The sequence below is a fragment of the Marmota flaviventris genome, chromosome 16, assembly GCF_047511675.1.
Source record: "Marmota flaviventris isolate mMarFla1 chromosome 16, mMarFla1.hap1, whole genome shotgun sequence".
Taxonomy (NCBI): domain Eukaryota; kingdom Metazoa; phylum Chordata; class Mammalia; order Rodentia; family Sciuridae; genus Marmota; species Marmota flaviventris.
The window spans coordinates 59,103,858-59,129,327 of NC_092513.1; positions in this window are offsets into that span (position 1 = coordinate 59,103,858).

Sequence of the window (25,470 nt, forward strand, 5' to 3'; positions counted from 1 at the left end):
TACTGCATGTAAAAGAGTAGTAGAATAAAGAAAAAATAAGATAATCCTGCCAAAATGAGTTGATTACAAAATCTAGTTCTCTAGTATGGCAATTTCTTGAAGTTGTGACATATTAGAGAAACTCGGACTCTCATTTTTTCTTACCATATCTTATCTTTAATCACAAGTTAAACTGCTTTTGTATTTTCCTACATTCCTGGATTCTCAGTCTCCACAGGCTGTATTTCCTTCCCTGCACAAGATGGACTTCATGGCTGATCAGCATAATCACCAGCATGGTTATGTTGGATAAGAGTTGAGATTAAAGGAGTCAAGTCAGGAAAGAGGAGATCTTTGGGTGAGAATTGTGGAGCTCTTAGACTTACCATCCTTAAGTACATTGCAACTTGCTGCAGACTAATGTACAGAGTGGAGAGTGCAGACTGCACTCCCACTCTAACACATACAGCTGAGACTGAAAGCTGCTTCAAGGGAACACTGTGAACAGATGACCAACTTCTCCTGGAGTCTGTGGGGTCCGGAAGTTGGTGTTAGACATGCAGGTTCTGGCAGGCTGATCTAAGGGTGACGTGTGGAGAGGGAATGACATTGGAGATGTTCTGAGTCCCTTGGTCTGTTGACTGAAGAGTAGACATGACCCCCTGAACCAGAGACAGGCTCCATGGAAAAGAAGTCACACTGGGTATACTGAATAGAGATCCCCTACCTTTCACTTTTGACTTTTAGCTGGGGTCAGCTAGTGTGAGCTATGAGAAGGAGATTGGTAGGCGGAAAGAGCATGTCCAGGTAATTGTTTCTTTGGTTTCCCTTCTAGTCCAAGGTTTTAATTTTTAAGATTGGGTTGTTTTCTACATCTGTATACACACAGTCAAATACCCTCTTTTCCTGCAAGAAAGATCTTTATAGCTTCAATAGTATTATTTCTTCCTCATTGACATTTCATTAAGACTTTCTGCAACCCCCACATTCAAAGACATTCATTCTTACCTTTGGTTCATCCAGTATTATTGCATTGCTTCAAGACATGAAAAGATTAAGGTTAAACAAAGAAAAATGGGATTATTTGAGAAAGTGAGAGCTCTCTATCATACAGCCACTCTAAGAGGGATGATTCCATTTATGTCAGGACTGCAGATAGGGAGCCAAGAATACCACCTGGACAGCTCAGTATTGTCTATTGGACTTTCATCAAAGATGGGAGTTGGTCCCATGTTTGAATAATATAAGTAGAGGCGTGAGTGTGTCTATTTGGTCATCTTGTCTTGGCATATTAAAGAGGCTGCAGTGGAAAATGGGTGCACTCTCATTTGGGAATCACGTGGACTGTGGAAGAAGTCACCTCCATCTTTAGGTCAGGGACTTTGCCTAAAGAAAATTGCAAAAAAAAAAAAAAAAATAGGGTAAAGACAACGTCTTTTAGGATAAAGACATTCATATTGTTATTGGATGCAGAAATGGTGGTGGAGATACATCAGACAGCAAGCGGCCCTATTATTATGGTACATTTTGGGAACAACAGTGGGAGGTTTCCAGTGGGGAAACCCCAAAAACTCATCATGTTCTTTAGAAGAGAGAATGTCTGCTCTTGGCATCCATTAACCTCATAGAGCTATGTCACAGAGGTCAATATGGCACACCCCACTTTACAATTTTCATGGTTCCCCGATTTTTCTCCTTATGCCCCACCTATGCTATTGAGGACAGAGAGAAAATCCAGTGAATACTGTGGGGGAGGGCATGAGAAGGAGAATAAGAAGGAGGAGGGGGGAGAAAATAAGTAAGAGTGGGAGAGAGAGATGGAGAAGAGGAGAAGGAAGGAGAACAAGGAGAAGGCGGCGGAAGAAGAAAAGGAGAGTGAGGGAAAAGAATACAGAGAAGGAGAGAGAGAGAGAGGGAGAAGAGGAGTAGGAGAGTGAAGAAGAAAGACAATGACAAAGAGAAGGAGAAAAATAGAGGGGCAGACAGAGGATGACAGTTCTGAGTTGTGAAAGGAGAGATGGGCTTCAGTGATAAGTCACCTGGATGTCTGCTCATGGCCGAATGTGACAAGAAGAACATTTTTTATTGTGTAGTAGCATCCTAAAAGCTTATGGGAATTGCCCAAGCTTGCACTCAAGGAAAGGGAAGGCAGCACACACAAAGTTTTAAAAAGCAGTGAAAAGGAAAAACATGTTTATTTTGTTTGATCCCTGACAAGATTTGTTCTTTCAATACTCTGGTTCCATGCTCTCCTCTTCTTAACCATGGAAATTGGGCATGCAGGAATCCATAGATTCCCATTTCATCTGAGATTTTAGTCCTAATTCTCTCTTAAATACTCCTTAATTTTTTTCTGGCTTACCAAATGATCTAAGTATTTATAATATACTTCAAGACCCTCCCCATCATCATATTCCCTCGTCCTTCATATAATGCCTGAACTTGACCTGTTTGGCAGCTGTGGAAATACACCACTCAAGTAAGTCTTCAGACAGCCCCAGTTACCACCCCTTGGGTACAAGGCTGAGTTTGTGTATAACTTTCAGCTAATAACTGAGCACAACTTCCTACTGAGGCAGCCCATTCCCAGGAGTCATAAGCCTCTTTTAACTGTTTTGGCTCAATGACTCCCTTTCTAAGAAACTTTCTTAGATATGAATACAGCCTTTTTCTCTTCTAACCCAATCTTCTTTTCCCTCAATCACAGGGGTTAGAACTGCATCAGAGTTTGATGGCTCTCAAGGGAAAGAAAATCAATAGGCATTGGAGCATTTGGTTGTGAGAATTAAAGCTTTTCAAAAGAACAATCTACAATTCTAAATCGTAGTATTTTACTGCAACTCATTTTTATTGACTTGCTTCTCTGGGATATGGCTGCCTAATCTCAGCACTTTATACTTCCAAGTGTCATTTATCTTATTCAGAAATTTCTACGTCAACTGCTAGTATGAATGCACACTAGATGCATGAACCACCTTGCACCTGGATTTCTGCCTATAATGTAAGAGACACTCAGTTCATAGCTTCCAATTAGATGATGGTTCAGTACCATTTTTTAGACTATGTGAAAGTCCAAAGCCCTGGGATTCACTTACTTATTTGGTATCTACCATCTTCTCAAAAACCAGAATATAAATAAAATCTGGAAATGCTTCTTCAAGCTTCGCCGCCAGCCCCAACATTTAATTGCTAAAATTATTATTAGAAAGGATAAAAAGAAAAAAAAGGGTGTGGGGACAAAATGTGGGTGAAGTTACTTTTTTATTTTTTTGCTGAGATGTTTGGATAAATATAGACCTATTTTTATCACAAGTCACATGAGTATTTCATCTTATAGCCTTGGGAAAGATTCTGGTCAGATTAAATATTATAACTTATGATTTAAAGCTTTCAAACTCTGAGAGATTTAAAAGTTTAGAATTTTTTAAAATTAATTTTGCTAATTTAAATAAAAATATGGGAGAAAATCTTTTTTAAGCATTATTTTTACACTAAATGATGGCCATATAAAAGTTATAATTGTTAAGTAAAAAATAAAATAAAATACTAAAAACAGAACATGAGAAGTTAATGGAGCTTTGTGACCCTCTTCTCACTTTACCATTAAGGCATGCAGAGATTTGGGTTCAGGTCATCCAGATGGGAAGAAAATAAGCCAAATCCAGACATCAGGTTTTATCTCCCAGTGACTTTACCATTTTCATGTACCCTGGAGCCTGAGGGTGAGTTGCCTGAGAGGTTGAGGGAAGGAAGCAAAACTGTGTGCGCGGGCAGAATAGAGCTGCTGTCATCTGATTTCTATAAAATGCTTTCATGTAGAATTTTATCTGAAATAAGGGTTTTGAACCTAACAGGTTACATTTGCTCCTTCAAAGCTATTATTCTTTGAAATTAAGGTAAAAGTTGATTATGAACAAAATGTCCCCAAAATGCATAAAACTTATGAATATAGGAAGAATTTATACAATTCCTGAAAAACCTGGAATACAATTCAGTTTTCAGTACAATTCTTTAAATGTGGAGATTATGATCTCTATTTTTTTTTTTCAATTTTACTTTGGTTTTGGGTAGTCAGTGCTGTTAGCACAGAATCTGCTCAGAGAGAGTAGTGTCTTCTTGGCTTGAGGTTAAGTTACTTAACCAGAAATAAGTTTCCATTTTGTTTAAAACCTAGAAGTGTGACCTTCTATTTTGCATCATGAATAAGGAGATAAGGAGAACAAAGGAGAGAATCCAGGAAATGATTAGGTTGGTTCTTAAATGGCCCAAATGTGCAATTTCTTTAGGCTTGCTTAAGAGTCTTCTGCTCTTTGCTTCCATGCATACCCTTGATTTTATCTTTTTTTTTTAATAAAATGGGTTCTCTTTTTTTCTTTACTAATGCTTTATCTCCCACTTAAACAGAGCGAGTTTTTATTTTATCCACTTTGCATTCACGGAAAGTGTTTGATTATCACTTACACATGCTTCAAAGTCCTTAAATGAGTAGACAGGGAGAAAAGCAATACAATTGGCTTTAAGTGGCTGGAACACATGGGGAGTGACATGGTGCACAGTTGAGGAAAATTGGGTGATCCAGATTTATATGTAATTTTGTGCAATGAAGGCATACAAACTCTGCCAGAATCACAGTAGCTTTCCTCACATTGGTAATTTTGTTAACTAACTTCTTTTATGACCTTTTCTCATGGTTGATTAGAATTTTCCTAGAAAAAAAAAAATCTGCACATATTAACAGACTTGCCATTAGTAGGTTTTTACCAGAACCTTAAAGTGTGTCGGCAAAGTAAACTAATTTGTTAATATGCCAAAGCACGCTCTCTGAATGCCTGCCTTATGCTGGAAACAGGCTGCTCAGCCCAAGCAGCAATCATCACAGAAATAGACAGGGAGGTGGATACGAGCCCATATTCTGATTTAGTGCTTCTTTCCTGGAGCCATAATGGTCTGCTGGCACTTTCCCAATGGACTGTAGTGACTCCAAGTAACCTGTCTCCTCAGGCCTATTTAATCTGCTACTGATAATGTATTCTGTTTTTCTTAAACATAAAATTTCTACGTGTATAAAGAGGTGGGAAATTTTTCTCTAAAGAGACTGCAGTCAAGAAAATGAGAAGCAAGGGTGCACATGAAAATGATACAAGAACAGAACATGGTATGACTCCAATTTCTATCCTCCTGAGGGACCCCTGAGGGCATATCAGCCTCCGATGGACACCAGGCTCTGTGTCTTCCAGGACAGGACTGTCCATGTTGCAGACTTGGTGGGGGTATCTGTCACAGCTTCTCCTGGGGCAATTCTTGAAAGAAAGAGGGATGTAGCAGCAAGTGATAATGCCCTCTGAGTTTCTTTTTTTCCTCAATGAGGTGAGTTCTAAGAGGACATGACAGCACAAGGGCATGATGTCAGAGAACTGCAGAATTCTGCACATACTGACTTTGTCAGAACCCCTTTACTAAGAAGTTGAAGAACCCTAGCATGGCTTCTCTAGCCCAAGGCTGCATTCCTGGGAGGATCCTGCCTCCCTTTGAGCTCCTGACTGACAAAGTTCAAGGCTGACCAAGAATTTGCTTTTAATCTATTGGACATCTGATAACAAGCCCCTGATTCTCCATTCTTAGAGCATTAACACAAAAAAAATAGCTCAATTTAAAAATTTCCTCTGTTTCTTTAAGACATAGATGCATATGTCACCTACAATCCAGGAGAGTCTTCCTCAAAGACGGTTTCTATGAAGTGTAAGCCTCAGGAGGATTGAACCCTTGTCTTCTGATCCAGAAATCCTAATATTGACCTCTGCCAACTCGTAGACACAGATGGCTCCTAAGTTTAAACTATTCTTTATAAAAGCTGATATCTCAACTGGCAAATTATCAAGTTATTCATTAATTGGGGGTGCCTCTTCAGTTCAGAAATGTATTCTTGATGCTACATATTACTACCAGAAGAGTGCTGGACTGATGTTGAATATAATCTAAATAAAAGTCTTTTATCCTAGGTACATTTATGACTGCACTGTGGTGTGATGCTACATTGTGTACAATAAGGGAAATGAAAAGTTGTGCTGCAATTGTGTACAATGAATAAAAATGCATTTTGCTGTCATACATACTTAATTAAATTAAATAAATAAATTTTAAAAAAGAAGTCTTTCATTGTACTAAAATCTGCCCAACATCTGACAGTCACAAAACCAGAAAAGCAAACATCTAATGTTATCTTAATGCCAATGAAAACAACTTATTCTGTGGCTGGCCTGTTCATTGATTCTTTTTTGAGATGAACAAACATGAGAACTTTTTTCAGGTTTACCTCTTTGTGCAGGAAGGTCAAGAAGCTTGCTGGGATATTGATCAATTCATGTTTTAATTATACAAGTAAATACAAGGCTGCTATTTTATTTGGGCAAAATTTTCTTTCAAACTATATGTGAGACCTCACAATATACTGGGTAAATATATTTGTATTTATTTTTATCAATAAAGTCATTTTTCCTAATGGAGATGTAACTGCTATTTTCCCAAGTGGATGGAAGAAATTTCAGGCAAATGAAATTACATATTGTAAAACAAAGATTTGAGTCCAAGGAGGGTGGTCACCTGACCCTTGGCTGGAGCCTAACAAGGCATATCCATTCAATATTTCAGTGTGTGGATGTAACAAGTAAACATTAGAACTGGTGGGTACTATCTGCCTCTCTTTTCCCTTTGTTATTGATTTCTTTTTCATGAGTTTCCAAGCTGATGGGAGAATTTTAATGACTCTGATCAGTTGGAGAAAACATCCACCAACTTTGACCTGATATTGCAGTGCGTGACCCTCAGTGCAGGCTGGTGCATTATTACCAGCCCCTGCATGGTGAGTGCTGGTTTTACAGTGCAATATACCCTGCATCTAGACTGTGCCATAGTTTGTACAGAAGGCATTTTAGCTAATTATATCTAGTCCAAAAGAGGGTCATTTGCATTTTGCATTGTGTTTTACAACTAGTGGAATAAAAGGAGATTTGGGAGAAATTTTAAGTTGGCAGGGTATACAACTATTTATAGAGGACTCAGTGGGTGCTTAGTATGGATCTATATACTAGAGAGGGCAAAGGTCTAAGAATCAAGCCTAAATGTTCATGTAGAGCTAGCAATATTGGTGAGATAAATCACATAGAAATACTACTGAGGACAAGGTACATGCTATTTTTTGAAAGATCAAGAAAGGACTGGATTTGTTGTATGGAAGAGAAAGAGAAATAATCAATCAATCATTGATCAAAAACATTTATTTTCCTGGGCAGGTTTAATAAAGAAGTATAAATTAAATTGGTGCAGGCAAAAAGATGGGAGTAGTTCTCTGGTCCCTCCTGCTTCATAATATTTGGCCAACATAGGTATCTAGAGGCCAAGGAGATACAGCCGCTGGTGGGACTTTGGAAATAAGCTCACAGAGAGGCATCATTTAAGTATGACCTGAGGGATGAGTAAAATTTAGATGAAAGAAAAAATAGTGCCATCTAGCTATAAGTTGTGGTGTGGACAAGGCATAAAAGGAACATATTTTAAAGCAGAATCAGTATAGTGATTAGTGAGAATGAAATTGGGGCTATTTTGTGGCATTCATCTAAATTTGGTATTCTTTCTGTATATTACCCCTTCTATTCTTGCTGTATTCAGCATGCCTTACACTTTCCCTGGCCTCTATTCTAAATATATATGTATCATTCTTCAAATGATTTCCAGCTTAGCATTGATATCACTTTCCATCATCATGGAACAAGCAAAATCATTAAGATTGATTAATATTAGTAGACTTGAAGAAAACGTTTGTAGGAAAGTCAGCATAGATTTAGAACTTTCTTGAAATTTGTTTTGAGAATTTTCTGCTTAGTCCCTAATTTTTTGTTTTTCAATGAACTAAACAAAAGTCAAAGAGAACCAATGTTGCTTTATCTTTAAAACTCAGAGGCCACCTAAGATGAAGCACAGAGAAATATGTGACAAAGTATATGGACAGATATTTTTCTGCAAGGAGATCCATCCTATGGGTCGACCAAGTCCTAATGACACCTGTAGTCATTTGAGAATTTGTCAAAAGTGGATGGAGTAAATGTGGAGAAAGATGCCTATAGGACAACAAATTTTAAAAAGTAAGTTGCTGTGTGGAATATAATTTAATTTTTATATCTAATCAATGCATTTTTAAAAAATAACCTAGTCCAAATATACAAAATTGTGACTTTTAAATGATGTATAAATAGTAAAACACAAATTCAGCCTTGGTTCATGAGCTGTTCATTTTCCCAAACACGGAAAACTTTACCCTGCCCACTTCAGAATCAGCTGCATAGGCCCTGCCCCAAACCCCTCTGTACCTGGTAGGGCCCTTCCCTTTTCAATCTGTCTTAAATGTTGGCTCCCTTAGGCATAAAGAAATGAAAGCTTATTGATACCACTCTTCTGCCTGCCACAGTGCCTTCCCTTTATTCTTGGAGTTGGATTCTGGCACGAAAAAAAGGCTCCCCACAGAGGCTGGAACAGCTTGTAGCCTGTGAAGGACACTCATGAGAGCTGGTTCTGCATTTTTAGGGTCCTTAGGACCCAAGATATTTTGCTAAGACAGATGTTTCTCGGAATATCCCTGGAACTGCCTTCCCACAAGGCCCCTGGGATAGATTGTACATTTATTCACAACTGAAGCTGACAGCATTCCAAGGCAGCTGTTCCAGGCTTGGAGTTTCTGGATGCAGAGTTGGAGCTCTCCATCCCCCAAAACCTATTCCCATGACCTAGAGAGATCCTATGACCCTTCATTTGAGCTCTTTAGAGCAGAGAAAGGTCCTTTCTGCCTGAAGAGTTCTCCCATTGCTCTTCATGCAAGCTCTTCCGGTGAAAAGAAAATGCTGGATTTTTCAGACAGAAGAAGTCACAATTATCATGTTGTCTGTATAGCAGGATCTTGTTCAACACCAATGGAGCAATGAATTTTCCCTGTTACACTGTCTCTGTCACTGGGCTTTACTTCCCCATAGTTTTCTAGGTAGCTTATGAAATCTTGAACAAATTTTTTGAGATTTTCTTTTTGCTGCTTATTGAAGATATACCTATCTTTAGGAATATATAATAAAAAATACACTAGCGAGAGAGTAAAGTGTATCATATTAGAGGAGAAAATTCTTATCATGCCCTGCCATCCAAGTAAGTGTAGCAGTATTTGGTTTTATTAAATTTGAGACTTTGTGTTCTTGTTTCCAATTGCTTTATAATAACAGAATGGAATTTCCATAATGATTTACCCTTTCTCTCTCAGCTATGTAAATGGCTTTATCAAGATTATTATACTAAGAGCAAACATTATGCAGAGAATATTACAGCTCCCATCAATCACTTGTCTATGATCTGAAGCTTTCTTTAGTGAGACTGATTGAAGTGGATTTTAAAAAATACCAACTGAAGGATGATTGTGGGCATTTTATTCAGTGTAAATGATGTTTTATTCTATATAGTGACTAATAAAGGCTCAAGAAAAATAAAGATCCAATGAGAGCTTGTCAGTGTCGAAGTCCATGGTGAGATCTGCATGTACAGAAATCTCAGAAAAGGCAATGATTTAAAAAAACAATTTATACTCTGCACTGGTGTAAATTTCTCACTCTATTAACTTTAAAAAAAATCAAAGAGGTTTTGCAATTTAAATGTTTTCTTTATATATTTCTCCTATTAGTTCATGAATATGTTACATTCATCTCCCGGGATTATTGAAATAGAGTTAGAAAAAGATAATACATATCCTCATTACATAACATTCATGTTTGTCAAGTAGAAAGAGTGTAAAACTGTAGAACTGAACAAAATATGTTAAATATTTCTGTAGAAATGATGCTTTTGTCAGCATCGCTTTCTACTTTTTAGTAGTCTTCCAATTTTATTTATTTTGCTGATATATGAGACTGTGAATAAAAGTTTGTGATTTGTATATTCATTTTCCATTGTTTCTTTCTTGAATAAAAAATGATTTTTTTAAGTTTACCAACTGATGATTGCTTTATTTTATGTTAATACTTTTGAGATTTACATTTCTTAAGTCTTTCATGCATCTTTGATTATTTTTTGTCTTCTGTATCCTATTATTTTAGGTAAAAGCTGTATATAGTATCACTTTGCTTTAAAAGTCAGGGAATTCTTGAGCTGGAGATATAGCTCAGTTGATAGAGTGTTTGCCTTGCCTGTACAATGTCCTGGGTTCAATCCCTAGTACCACAAACACACACACACACACACACACACACAACAACAACAACAACAACAGCAACAAAACACTCAGGGAATACTTGTCTTTTTGAGCAAGTACATTTTTGGATTTCACAACATGTCAAAACATGTCAATATTTTTACTTTGTCATTGCTTTTGCCAAGGAAGTTAGAAATAACGAAGAATAGAAACAAAATTTGTATTCCTAAGGATTTGCTCATAAATTTGACAACATGCTGCAGGAATCTGGGAAGACTTTAAGTGATATTGATATTTGGTTGCCACCTCCAGAAACTCTTATGTAGTTGACTAGGTGGCTTCCCCAGGGTAGTTCTAATGTCCCTCATTTGGATTTTATAAAATTAGTCTCTTTGTTTCTATCCAATATCAGAAAAAAAAATTAATATTAGCAGTGCAGATTTAGACATGGTAAATTTCACTACATAACCTAACAATCTGGCAATAGAAGTGTCTGATGACTTTCTAGATCTAATGGGGATTCAGAAGCCATCAATCCTCTCCATTCCCTTCTTCCTCATTGCTCTGAGGAATATAGCAAATGAGTTCAAAGTCTTCCCAAATCACTGAGCTCTTAAATGAAGAAAGGGTTTAGACTCTCTTGATATAACCCACTTTTGTTTTTCAACCTACCTTGAAGTTATCAAGTTGCAAAACAATTCAGATGTAAGCTAAACATATGGCACTAATAGTTAAATGGCACTTCCTTAATCCAGACCAATAGGTACCCAGGACTGGAATCAGTGTCAGAATTACCTTCGTTCTGCTTTAAAATCTGATTTGCCTGGAGGAGGAATTTCATTTTTAAAAAGGATGAATTCTTACAGAGATCTCCAGTTCTGTAATGATCCCTTTATCCATTTCCAAATATTCATGAAGTCGTGAGAATGAATCAATGAATAAAAATTGTTTACCTAGTGCCAACCTGTGTAGAATATTCAGTTAACAATAGCTGGAGAATAAGCATAAAGCATGTTACAGAAGAATCTTTATGAGGTCAATCTAGAAAACACAAAAAGAAGCACCAAATTATTACTGTGCCACATGACTTAGAGAGAAGGTAAATGTAGGACAAATCAGTCAGGATTTGTTTGTTAGTTTGTTTGTTTATGGATTACTTTATTATAAACAGTTCTGCAGTGACTTTGGTATGGGAACAAATAAAACTTAAAAACACCGTGTTTCTAAGAGTTATTACTCAAGGTTTTTTTCCCAGATTAATTGTCTAACAAAAGAAGCCACCTGTCAGAAGCTAACTGAAGGCATGATGCCTGGCATGAATGAAGCAGCCAGTCTTTTAGAGAAAAAGAGTTCTCAGAACCAGGTGGATTCTAGTGAAGTGAAATATTCTTTTTTTATAAACAAAGTAGAAATGATTTTGCCCACTAAAAGTCTGCAAAAGAAATAAATCACAAAATTCTCATGAAACCACAAAAGACTTTGAATGGTCAAATTAGTCTTGGGCAAAAAGAACAGAGCTTGAGTTTCATACTATCTGATGTCAAAACATACTCTGTTTTAGTTAGCTTTTCCATCACTGTGACCAAAATTCCTGACCAGAACAACTTGGAGGAGGAAAAGTTTATTTGGGGCTCATATTTCCCGAGGTCTCAGTCCATAGATGGTGGACTCCTTTGCTCTGGGTGCACTGTGAGACAGCGTGGGGGAAGCATGTCCCAGAGGAAAGCTACTCAGTTCATGGTGGTGTCAGTAAGTAGACAGGGAAAGGGAGTGGTAAAGGGGCCACAGGGAAAATATACCCTTCCAGGGTACACCCGCAGTAACCCACCTCTTCCAGCCAAGTCCCACCTGCCTACATTTACCCCCAGCCAGTCCATTCAAACTAGATTGGACAGATTAGGTTACATCTCTCAAAATCTAATCATTTCACATCTGAATGTTCTTGAATTAACAGGAAATTTTGGGAGACTCTTCATGTCCAAACCATAACATATCCCAAATAAAGTCTGCAAAATGTGCAAAATAATACAACAAAACAAAATAAGTATATGGGTATGAAGTAAAACAAAAAACTATAAATCAACATAGTCCGTTTATGAGATTTTTTTCATTAATAATTTAAACATCTTTAACAATATAAAATGGACATCTCACAAAATTCATCAACTATATAAATTAAAATGATAATGGTGAATTTATGGGGTTGTGCAACCAACTGCACAATGCAGTTTTATAATATTTTCATCACCTTAAAATTTCCCTGTGCATATACAAAGAACTCAAAAAGTTAAATAACAAAAAAACAAACAACCCAATCAACAAATGGGCCAAGGACCTGAACAGACACTTCTCAGAAGAGGATATACAATCAGTCAACAAATACACGAAAAAATGCTCATCATCTCTAGCAATCAGAGAAATGCAAATTAAAATTACTCTAAGATACCATCTCACTCCAATAAGAATGGCAGCCATTATGAAGTCAAACAACAAGTGCAGGTGAAGATGCGTGGAAAAAAGGTACATTCATACATTGCTGGTGGGACTGCAAATTGGTGCAGCCAATTTGGAAAGCAGTAAGGAGATTCCTTGGAAAGTTGGGAATGGAACCACCATTTGGCCCAGCTATTCCTCTTCTCGGACTATACCCAAAAGACCTAAAAACAGCATACTACAGGGACACAGCCACATCAATGTTTATAGCAGCACAATTCACAATAGCTAGACTGTGGAACCAACCTAGATGCCCTTCAATGGATGAATGGATAAAAAAAATGTGGCATATATACACAATGGAATATTACTCAGCACTAAAAAATAACAAGATCATGGCATTTGCAGGGAAATGGATGGCATTAGAGCAGATTATGCTAAGTGAAGTTAGCCAATCTCTAAAAACAAATACGGGGGGGGGGGGGGGGTGACTCAAAATGGGGTAGGGAGGAAGAGCATGAGAAGAAGATTACCTCTAGATAGGGAAGAGAGGTGGGAGGGAATGGGAGGGAGAAGGGGAATTGCACGGAAGATGGAAGGAAACCCTCATCATTATACAGAATACATGTATGACAAAGTGAGGAAAAAGAAAAAAAAAAGAAGTGTGTCACATTAGTTTGGGTAGAGAGAAGTGATGGAGGGGAGGGGAGGGGAGGGGAGGGAGGAAAGGAAGGACAGCAGAATAAAATAGACTTTATTTTTGCTGTATGTATATACGTGACTGCATGACCAATGTGATTCTGCAACCTGTACACTCAGAAAAATGAGAAATTATATCTCATCTGATTCAAATATATGATATGTCAAGATCATTGTACTGTCATGTGTAACTAATTAAAACAAATTTAAAAAAAATTTCATGTGCTTGTTGGCAATTAATTCTTGCTCCTGCTTTTAGTCCTAGGCTACAGCTGGTCTTCTTTCTACGTCTGTAAACTTGACTTTCATTGACATACCATATAAATGGAATCTTAGAATAATGGCCTTTAACCTATATCTTTCGCTCAACAAGATGTTTTTGTTTCAGTAGCTCTTTCCCTTTAATTACAGAATAATATTCTATCAAACGGACACATCACATTTGTGTACCCACTCAGTAGCTGACAGACATGTAGATTGTTTTTAGCTTGGGTCTTTCAGAAATATTAATTACTGCAACGAAAATTCACATACATGACTTTGTGTGAATATATGCTTTCATTTATCTGTAGTAAACACTTAGATGTAGAATAGTTGAATCTTATGATTAAACTCTAAGAAATTGTTTTACAAAATGGGTATTCCATTTTATATTTTTACCAGCAATGTATGAAGTTTCAAGTTTCTTCACATTCTTGGGAATACTTGGTATTCTTGGTCTCCTAATGGATGTGTATTGGTATCTCTTTGTAGTTTTTTTTTTTAAGAGAGAGAGAGACAGAAATTTTTAATATTTATTTTTTTTAAGTTTTTTTGGCAGACACAACATCTTTGTATGTGGTGCTGAGGATCGAACCCGGGCCGCACACATGCCAGGAGAGTACGCTACCGCTTGAGCCACATCCCCAGCCCTCTTTGTAGTTTTAATTTGCATTTCTCTAATTACTAATAATATCTAGCATCATTGTATACTTATTATATACTTATGTATCTTCTTTGGTGAAATATTTATTCAAATGTTCTCTCCCAGTCTGCAGTTTGTATTTTTATGTTCTTAATGGATTGTATATAGCATAATAGTTTTTTTTTTTTTTTAATTTTGATGAAGTCCAATTTATCAAGTTTTCCTTGCATGTATAATGCTTTTTGGTGTTTTATATATATATATATAAAATCTTTACCTAACTTCAGGTCACAAAGTTTTTCTCTTACACTTTTCTCTGGCAGTGTCAAAGTTTTAGATCTTACTTTTATGCCTATTCTGAGTTAATGTTGTATAGTGTGTGAAGTAAATTCATTTTTTACATGTTTATATCCAGTTGTTTCAGCATCAACTATTGAAATCAGAATCCTTTCCTCATTGAATAATCTTAGCACCTGTGTCAAAAACCAATTTTCATAAATGTAAAATTTAACTATATGCATCAATATGTAGCTTTATAATGAATTTTGAAATCATGTAAATTTTCCAATTTTTTCCACTTCTTCAATAAAATTTTTTATATTCTAGTTTTTTTGTGTGTGTGTGCATTTACAGATGCACTTTAGGACCACCATATACATTCTCACAGTAAGTGTGATGAGATTTTGAAAGGATTGCATTGAATATATAGATAAATGAGGGAGACTTGCCACTGTGATATTGAACTTTTCAATCATGAACTTAAAATGTATATTTATTTAGATGTTATTTTAGTATCTCTAAGTGATGCTTTGTAGCTTCCAACTTATCTTTCATTTATTTTGCTATATGTACTCTTTATTATTTGGAATTATCTTCTCAATTTTAATTTTGAATCATTTGTTGCTAGTATAAAAGATTGTATACAATTTTATAGTATATAAACTATTGGTTTTTCTTTTCTTTTCTTTGGTTGTAGATGGACATAATATCTTTGTTTATTTATTTTTATGTGGTGCTGCGGATGGAGCCCAGTACCACACACATGCAAACAAGTACCCTACTGCTAAGCAACAACCCCAGCCCCTATACTATTGGTTTTTGCACATTGATCACATGTCCTGCAATATTACTGATTTTTTGTATTAGTTTTAGAACTACTTTTATAAGTTCCTGAGAATTTTCTAAGAGCATATAATCTGCAAATAAAGTCATGTCTACTTATTTCTTTCCAGTCTGAGCATCTTTTGTTCATGCTAGCTCCCCACCCCCCAGCATTAGCTAGAACCTGATGTTTCCTGCTGAAAAGAAGAGGCAAAGTAATTATCCCCATCTTGTTGAAATACTGTCTTTCACCACCAAGTATGATTTTCCTGTAGATTTTGTATTTCCCTTAAATAATTAGGTTAAGAGACTTTTTGTTTAAAGTTATGTTTTTGAATAAAAATGAGTCATGGATATTGTTAAATATCTTTTCCACTTCTACTAAAGTGATCATGTGATTTTTTTGATTCTCAGCTGTAAACCAGCAGTGAATGCAAGTGGGTAAATCTCATTTGATTATCACATTTACATAAAGCAAATATTTATTATATTGTCAAGACTCCCTCCAGCCTTTGGTATGTCCAGCTTTCTGGTGGGCCAAAGGAGAGAGCCCCTAACTTTCTGAGACTTAACTTCCAGGTTTATCCTTGTTTGGGCAAGCAGTCCTGTGTGCCTTCCTAAAGAAAAGCTGTCAAATCTGATGTGGGCTCACCAGTATATATTTTTGTGTGGGTTGTGGTGTGATTTGAAGCAGAGATGTTGGGGTCTGGCCGAAATGGTCTTGGGTATCCTTTGGGAGGTGCAGGGCTACTGTTCCCACTGACACAGGTTGGTAGATAAACACACTGGGTTGTGGCTAGTTTCTGTGGAACACTTCTCAGTAAGACCACTTTTGGGGGTGCACTCTGTTACCTATGCAAGTGTCTCTGATAGCTGCTTGGGTTATGCTGGTTTCTCTTTGCCTCCAGGAAATATTTTTCATGTATCCTTGCATTTAAATGTGCTTTGTGTCCCTGAGTCATGACTGTAGACCCTCAGAGAAGTACTCTGTGCTACTGGGGCACAGGATTCTCTATTCTGGTTGCTATGGTTCCTGAGACAGTGCTAGTGCTAGTTAGACAGTCCACAGTCCCAAGTCTGTGTGTATTCAGTTGGCCATGGCATTTGCTGGCTGTTTCTGCTGGGTGTGAGGGTGCAGGGTGAACGGCTGTTCCTAGCTGCTGTAGATTGCTGAGCTCCTACCCTACATCTGCCCAGGGTTCTTGACAATGTCCAGTGTCTGAATGCTTGGAAGCTGTCTATGGCTGTGTGGTCTGTGTATGCAGATCTTCTGTGTAGTATTTGGTAACTATTGTGCCATAGGAACCTCTATCCTGGCTATCACATATCACATGGACATAACCTGACCCCGGGCAGGTTATCAGTTGGGCCACTTGTGCTCCCACAGAAAGTGGCTGTGAGGTGGGCAGCACAGGTGCACTGGGGTAATTTTCAGGTGCAACTCTCCCCATGAGTTACTTGCTATCTAATCAGCTCTACCTCTCCCCTTGTCCATAGTGGGGGTGGGGATTTTAGCAAACTTCAGCTGTCAGAGATCCTTCTACAAGTCCTTCTACAAGGATTACTGGGATAGCCTATTTCAGAGGTATTTCTTATGGCTTTATTTGTTACTGTCTGTAGATAGAAGTTATGTAGATTTAATTTCTTATGTGTGGGGGGGCGCTTGTATGGCTCTGATCACTACAATATGACTACCCTGATGGGTGCAGTTTTCTGTCAATAATTTGAGCTGGATGGTCTGATCTTCCCTGTTTTTGACACTCCTGGCCCATTTTAGCTTGGTTTGCCTTTCCTACAACTGCGGTTCACAAAGAAACCTTTAAGACTTTGTCTCTCCTTCTTTCTCCCTTTGTTATCCCTGACCCCTTTCTGGTCAGGATTTGGGATCAATGAATTCTTCCCTTATTTTCTGTTGAAGCAACCATATTCCAAGCCCCTCCAAGTCTCAGACTATTCAATATTGAGTTTTGTAGTCTTCTCTGTCACCCACTGGTCTGATGTCAGTTCACTACTTTGATTTCAGGCTGCCTGAGGAGTAGGGGGTTTCTGCTTAGCTTCACTCTGCTCTTTTCCAATAATTAAGAAGCTTCAGTTATTCACTGAGACTTTCTTTTCTTCTTTGCTCATAGAGGCATTTGAAGTTATTCATTTATTTAGCTTCCATTTTCACGTTGCGTTGCTTCCTCTCATTTCCAACATTTTCTTTCTTTTTGTGTTCTTTGATCCATGGGTTATTTAGAAGTTTGTAAATTTTTTAAAACTTTCCATACACATGAGGACTTCCAAATCCCTCATCATTGATTTCTAATTTAGTTTCATTGTGCTTAAAGAAATTTCTTTGTCTGACTTCAGTATTTTTAAATAGCAGTCTTAAAAAAAACCATAAATCCTTGCATAAGATCTATTCTGCATAATAGACTGGATGCTATTTTAAAAAAAATGTGCATTTGGCAGTGATTAAATGGCATGTCCTATAATTTTTGCTGAATAAAATTTGTTAATACTGTTGTTCAATCCTTTTTATTCATTTTAATTTTTCTGCCTGGTTGTTTTCTCAATTATTGAGAGTGGGTATAAAATATTTATCAGTGGAGCTGGGTGTGGTGGTTTAGGACGATAGTCCTAGGTACTTGGGAAGTTGGGGCACTAGGATCACTTGAGTCTGGGTGTTTGAGGCCAGCCTGGGCAACATAGGCATAGACCATTAAAAAGAAAGAAAGAAAGAGAGAGAGAGAGAGAGAGGGAGGGAGGGAGGGAGGGAGGGAGGGAGGGAGGAAGGAAGGAAGGAAGGAAGGAATGTTTTCTTGAAATATCTATTCTCTTTTTCATTTTGTTAGCCTTTCCTTTGCATTTCTTGGGGTCCTATTGGTAGATGCATATACATGTAAAATTATACATTCCACATGTGTTTACCCACTCTTTGTCAAATAGTATTTCCAATCTTAAAGTCATTTTCTCTGATATTAATAAAGCCACTGTGTTCTCTTATGGCTATTTTTTGTATGGTATATTTATTTTCATCTTTTTACTTCATACTACTGTGCATTGAATCTAAATGTGTGGCTTATAGATAGCATATAAATGTGTATTGCTTTTCATGTAGTCTGATAATCTTTGTCTTTTTTTTAAACTACATTTAATGTAAGTATTGTTTTGTTTGGATTTAAAGATGCTATTTAGCATTTGTTTTCTTTGTATCTCTTATATTTTTGACCCTCTGTTCCTTTTTGACTCTGTTTTTATTGCAAATAAGTATATTCTGTTTTATCAATTTAAATTCCAGTCTTGAATTTTTATTATGATTTTTAGTTATTTTATTAATGGTTACTCTAAAGATTAAAAAATGTGTCTTAAGCTGATTCTTTAGCATGTTTATGAAAATCATGCTTTGAGTTTTGGTTTTATATGTCAGTTGCCATCATGTTGGGTGACCAAGAAAGCTATGGGACTCTCTTTGCCAACATAGAGATCGTCTCCCAGCTGAACTTCTTGGAATGGGAAGAGATGACCAGTGTCACCAGTAACTCATATTTATACATCAGAAACTAGAACTTCTCACATTAGTAACTTTCAGTTTATAAAATTATTCCCATCTACAGTGCTTATGTAAGAATTAATAAATAATAAAGTCATTTCAAAAAAGAAAAATCCTAGATACCCAAAATAAACTATCTTTCACATTTGCAGATGTCATTGTTACTGCACACATTATGCAAGATGAAAGTACAATCAGTTCTGACCAGAATAGTCAGTCACTTGGACAATTCTCAGTTCTGTTCAGAGTCTTCATTATAACTCTAACAACTGTGTGAGATTTGATAAACATGACCTTGGAACTAATAAATATTTCCAAGAATAAAGCAATTTAATGGTAGCACAAATCCTGCATTTATCATTGCTTCCATTTAAATTTTGAATGCATCATTCAATTACCTCCTAGTACGCACAGACACAGCTCTTATGTGACAATTTTATAGTCATGCTAAGGAAATAGACTCTTCCCAGTTCCATGGAGGTTCATTGGTAGTAAGGCAGCAAAGAAGATACATTTTTTCTCCATTAGTTTATAGCATTATGGAATAGGCAACAACTTAAACACAATCAATGGAAAGAACAGAAAGTACAGATTCTACTCTATGTTATTTTCCATTTTCAGTTTTGTTTTTCAAGAAGTATTACTACTAAACACATAACCAAGGCTTGCTCAGAAAATGCTAATTACTTTATGTACTGTGTAATACATAAGAAGCTGGTTTATGAACATTTAATTCTGTATCTATTTAAAAACTATGCACATTTCATCTTTTTGTAATTAACTATGTTTAACTATTACAGAAGCAAGTGATTTTCCAAGAATACTTAATATTCAGATTGCTTAGTTTAAGTAATGCTCTATTCATTAACAGCAGCATTAAATTTTAGTTTGTTTTCCTATTTCCTCATGAAGACAACAAAAAGCTAAGGTTCTCTAGCCTAGTAACATGAAAAAAATGGGTGGCTATATAAACAAAATTAAAGTTTTTCCCTTTATGAAATAATAAGAGCTCATATTAATTATTGTGTTTTTACATTATATATATGTTATATTTATGATATATATGATATTTTATTGATAACTTGTTCTTTTTCTGTAGTGTTTCAACAGTTTGCATATAAACTTGCTTACAGTGACTCTTCTCCTAGGCAGTTAATATTTTAGTTAAATGTCTTCTGATTTAGTTTTGATAGATAAAGTTCACAAATGAATGCTTTCAATGTGGTATGTCTGGAAGTAATTAACATTATAGATGAGAAGTACAAAGCCAGCCTTTGTCTGAGCACATGAGACAATCTCCTATGAGTATCTTTCTGGAGAGGCAGCTCATCTACGGAGACATTGCAGCCTGAGATTTGGAGCTAAAGGTTCAGATTTAGATATGAAATCCCAGTTCCATCAAGTATAAGCTGTGTAACTTGGGTGAGGTTTTAAACTCTACCTTGGTTTCACCATGATACTTTTATCTTAGGGTGACTATGAGGACAAAATGAGAATAATACACTTAAAATGCCATAGACCAAGCCTGGAATGTAGATGCTATCATTAATTATCAATAAACTCATTCAACTCCAGATGTTCCTATTGGTCTTTTTTTGAAGGTTATTGACAACTCCTTTTATGCAATAACTCAAGAGTTACACATTATCTCAGTCACCACCTCTTATCCCTCAATAAAGTCCTTCTATCTGGTGTCAAGTAGAGAGAACCCTTAGCTATATACCTAGACCCATCACCATCACAGCATTATTGGCTTCAGTGGAGGAAAGGAAGGAGTCACAGATGCCCTCAAGGAAGCATCCCGAGTAGATGCGGAACTGATTTTTAATACACGATGTTATAGTTTAGATATGAGGTGTCCCCCAAAAGCTCATGTGTAAGACAGTGCTAGAAAGTTTAGAGGTGAAATAATCAGATTATGACAGCCTTAACCTAATTGATACATTTATCCACTTGAATGGATTAACTGGGTGGTAACTGTGGGCAGGCAAGGTGTGGCTGGAAGAGGTGGGTCACTGCAGGTCTGCCTTTGGGGGTTTATATATTATCCCTAGTGTGAAAAGTTCTCTCTCTCTCTCTCTCTCTCTCTCTCTCTCTCTCTCTCTCTCTCTGTCTTTCTGCTTCCTGATTGCCATGTCCTGAGCTGGTCTCTTCCACACATTTCCATCGTGATGCTTTGCCTCACTTCAGGCCCAAAGCAATGGAATCAGCCATCTGTGGACTGAAACTGTGAGCACCAAATAAATTTTTCCTCCTTCAAAACTGTTTTTTATCAGATCTTTGGTCACAGTTTTGAAAAAGCTGACCAAAACACATGGTCTAGGGATAAATTCTGTTTCACAATTGTTCCTAGTTCCAAAGTTGCCATTTTTTTGGAGGCAAGTGGTGGTGGTGGTGGTGGGGGGGTGTTACTAGGGACTCTTAACCCCTGAGCCTCATCCCCAGCCCTTTTTATATATTATTTAGATACAGAATCTTGCTAAGTTTGCTCAGTGATCTTCCTTCCACAGTCTTCTGAGTCCTTGGGATTACAGGCATGTGCCACTGCACCCTGTCAAAGGCGCCATTTTAAAAGGTTCTGTCATACTTCTTAATTTGCAGAGAGATAATTATTGAAAGTCTGGACTTAAGACAATAAAATTTAAAAATCAAATGCTCCCACTGGAGAGTCCTGAACTTGGCAGTTTTTCATAGGGTATTCTTCATGTTCACTCCACTGAGTCTCAGTGCTTTTCTTCCAGGGTTCTTATATTAATTAGATTCTTTATTCCCTCACTAGAAAGAGTTTCACAGTCCCACTAGAAAATGAATACAACAAAGAGTAGTGAATGCAAGGCAGGCAGTAGGAAGTGGGTCCAGACACTGATATTGTATATTAGGGAGGATCTCATGCTGGCTCCATCCAGCTTCTTCCTTGACTCATACCTTTCTGGTATCATCACAACCATTACAGATGCCTAGGGCTCTGACCCCTTCTCTGAAGTTTCCTATTCCTCCTGAATCTCAGTAAGTTTTCTCAAGCTCACTGAATGCTATATTCAGAGCTCTGCCTACCCCAGCTTCTTCAACTACCACCATTCTGCTTGACATTTTGATTTCTCACTGTGAAAGCTGACAACCACCTTGATGGCAAAGCAGAGGTGAATACTAGGTTCATTAGAGTGTGTTTCTCTTTACTCTGAATTGTAGGTCTCTCATCCTCGGATTAGTTACTCTCAGACAGATGCATTTTCAATTTTGTTTGGTTTTCTTATTTTCCTGAAGAGGATAGTTTATGTCACATTGTATTTGGAAGCAGATAACTACATCCACCAGGATATAAGTTGTTTTTCACAAGGGGATCCATCTCTAGGATTGGAGATACAGCCATAATAACTTGTGCCATCTGGGTTCTTTGTTTTTAAGCAACAGTATTCTCCCCAATTTGCTCTTAAAGGGTATATATTAATGGGAGTTTGTTTTACCTAACACAATTTAGAAGGCTGAAAATTCTCCATCATCTTAATTGTTCTGCCACTTCATTCAAGATGTGAATTCCAAGGAGAGTGTCTCTGCCTCTATTTGCCTAGATGAGCATGAGGACCCATGAGTGATACTCCACTAATGTAGGTGGATATTGAAAGGTTTTTACCAAAATAAAAGGTTCATGGGTACTTGAAAGACTATAACACACTGATTTAAAGGGTGGGTGAGTTGTCAGAAAAGCAGAGTACATAGTCACATATTACTTAATGGCATTTTGGTTAATGACAGATCACATATGCATCAGTGGTCCCAAAAAGATTTTATTGCCTGGTGATGTTGTAACCAATTGAATTTGTGTAAGTACACTGCCTGATGTTCACACAATGACAAAGTGGCCTTATGATGCATTTCTTAGAACATTTCCCCATTGTTAAATGACACATGATTGTACTTCTTACGATTATGTATTATGCATTGAATTGGGTTTGAAAACACCCTAAGAGGAAAAGGAGGTGAAACCTGGGCTGGCTTGGCTGGGGACCAGAGCTTCTTCTGGTATGCCCTTTCTCCCACTCCTTATTTCCCTAGGTGATAACTAAATATGGTGAAATATATATATATCCCCATATTAGATACTTGGGGATATATATAAATTGGGCAGATTTGAAATGTCCAATAAGCTCAGATTCTGATTTGAGCAGGAATATGGACACTAATTTTGTTAGTTCCAGGATGTCATTTGTGAATCCTCTACCACTATGGATGTAAAATAGTATTAGTATTTATTAAATTCATTAAAACTCTGTGTTTATGGATAGGTGCTAAAAGAGTAGGTGATGTGCCCTTCATCATAATAAGCAGTTTGCTTAGGTTATTGCAAATACAGAGTTATCAATCCATCCCATCTTTTAGGCAGCAAAACTAATTATAAAATTATTTCTATTTTGGTTCAACAAAAGTTTTCTGGAGGAGGCAGCTCCATGAGTGGAGACTCAACCTGGTTAATCCATAGTGCAGAGACATGGGGCAAAAAAGAGTAAAATAGAAACAATTAATATGTCTATTGAACTTTGAACCTGCAGAGGACTAAAAGAAATTAAATCCAAAGGAGGAACAGGAACCAAATTTAGGATGGCCTTCAAGAAAACATTATAAAATGGAATGCCATTAAAGTATCTTATCTGGAAAGCAGAACTAGCTTAAAATTATCTTAGAACAAATGGGTATCTACTTGTTCTGTTCACCTGAACTTCCACAGTTATCAATTTCAGAACATCTTCCTTATATGTACATCTTCACCACACCTTGTGCATGTTTTATCCCAGCACCTATATTTGGAATGTCAATTATTTCATTTATTGAAATCAAGATAAAAGCCAAGTGTCTCAAAACATTCTTCAACCTAAGATTCCATTAGTGAGGATCAGTAATGCCCAAGGTATATTAAAGACTAGAAGGCATAATAACCAAAGAAATAATTTGGGTTGGGGCAAGGGAAAAAGTTTAGATAAAGAAGTCAAGCAATGAAAAAAAAAAGAAAAGATGTCTTACGTGTAGCAGAACATGGAACATCATGCATGACATCCTTATCAGGGTAAAAATATTTGTGGTCAATATTTTACAGTGGTGTGTGTATGAGGTAATCTACTTATGATCAACCATCATACTGACGCCCAGAATCTAGAAGTTGAGTGTCAAATGAGCAAGGCCTCAGAGCTTTGATGTGATCATTCATTGTTGCATGCTGTGACTTGCACAGCTCAACCCTAAAGATCGACAAGGGGCAATGGGGGATTAAGAAAGACACGCAAACATTTACAAAGAGAAAGCTGGGACTAGGTGGTACACTGACCTCTGATGAAGGATTAGTGATGCAGAGCTAGCACAGCATATTTATTATACAAGTTTTATCATCAAAAGGTTATTTGTGGGAAAGTTTCTGCAAAGCAGGCAGGCTTAAAGGTCAGAGCACTTGCAAGATATTGCTGTTAACTTGTTATGCTCAGAATTCTCTATCCCCAGCAGCTGGTGTCTGAACTCAAGGTCAAGACTGATATTGTTGTATGCATTTGCACAGAACTTCCTCAGGCAGTGCATTACCATAACTCCTGGGCAATCTCATCCCTCACCTTGGCACAGAACTTCCTCAAGCAGTGCATTATCATAGCTCCCGGGCAATCTCATCCTGCACTTTTGTACAGAAAGTTCCCAGGGCAAAGCGCAGCCACAGCTCCAAAGCAGTCAGAGACCATGGTCCAAGTCACCAATCTTCACAGTTGCAGGCATAGCAAAATCATCACAACAACAAGACAAGGTAAAGAAAACCAGTAATATATTAGTTTCATTTTTGTCAAATAAATGCAACTCTTTCAAAACATCAAGTCCTGTATAGTTGCCAGGCATGGTGGTGATCCCAGCGGCTTGGGAGGCTGAGGCAAGAGGATTGCAAATTCAAAGTCAGTCTCAGCAATTTAGTGAAGCTCTAAGCAACTTAGTGAAACCCTGTTTCTAAAAGAAAAGGAAAAAAAAAAGGCTGAAGATGTGACTCAGTATTTAAGCGGCTCTGGTTTAATCCTTGGTACAAGGCAACAAAATCCTTTATAATAAAATATGGAAAAATAAAGTATTATAAACCACTATTTTTAGTTTATTGTGGAAAAATCTTATATTTATACGCTTCTTGAATCTTTAAACAATTCATCACATAAAGAAAGTTCTCATTTTTAAGTACTTTTAAAGTTATAATTCACATAGTACTGCAATTTAAGCATTTAATGTGTACAATGGATTGTCCTTTAGCATACTCATGGGGTTGAATAAAGAATATTTTCATTTCCTCACCTGGATACCCTGAACCCACTAACAGTTATTCCTTTCCTTTTCCCCCCTATCCCCAGCAAACATTAATCTACCTTTCAACTCTATATCTGCCTTTCTTGGATATCTCACATAAATGGAACACTATGATACCCCATCTTTTATTAATAAATGCTTTTACTTCTCAGTTTTTTTCCAGGTTAATCCATGTTGTAACTTATATCAGAACTTTACACCTTCTTTTTGCTGATTTTATTCCAGTATATGAATATACCACATTTTATATACCCATTCATCAGTGGATGGACACTTGGATCA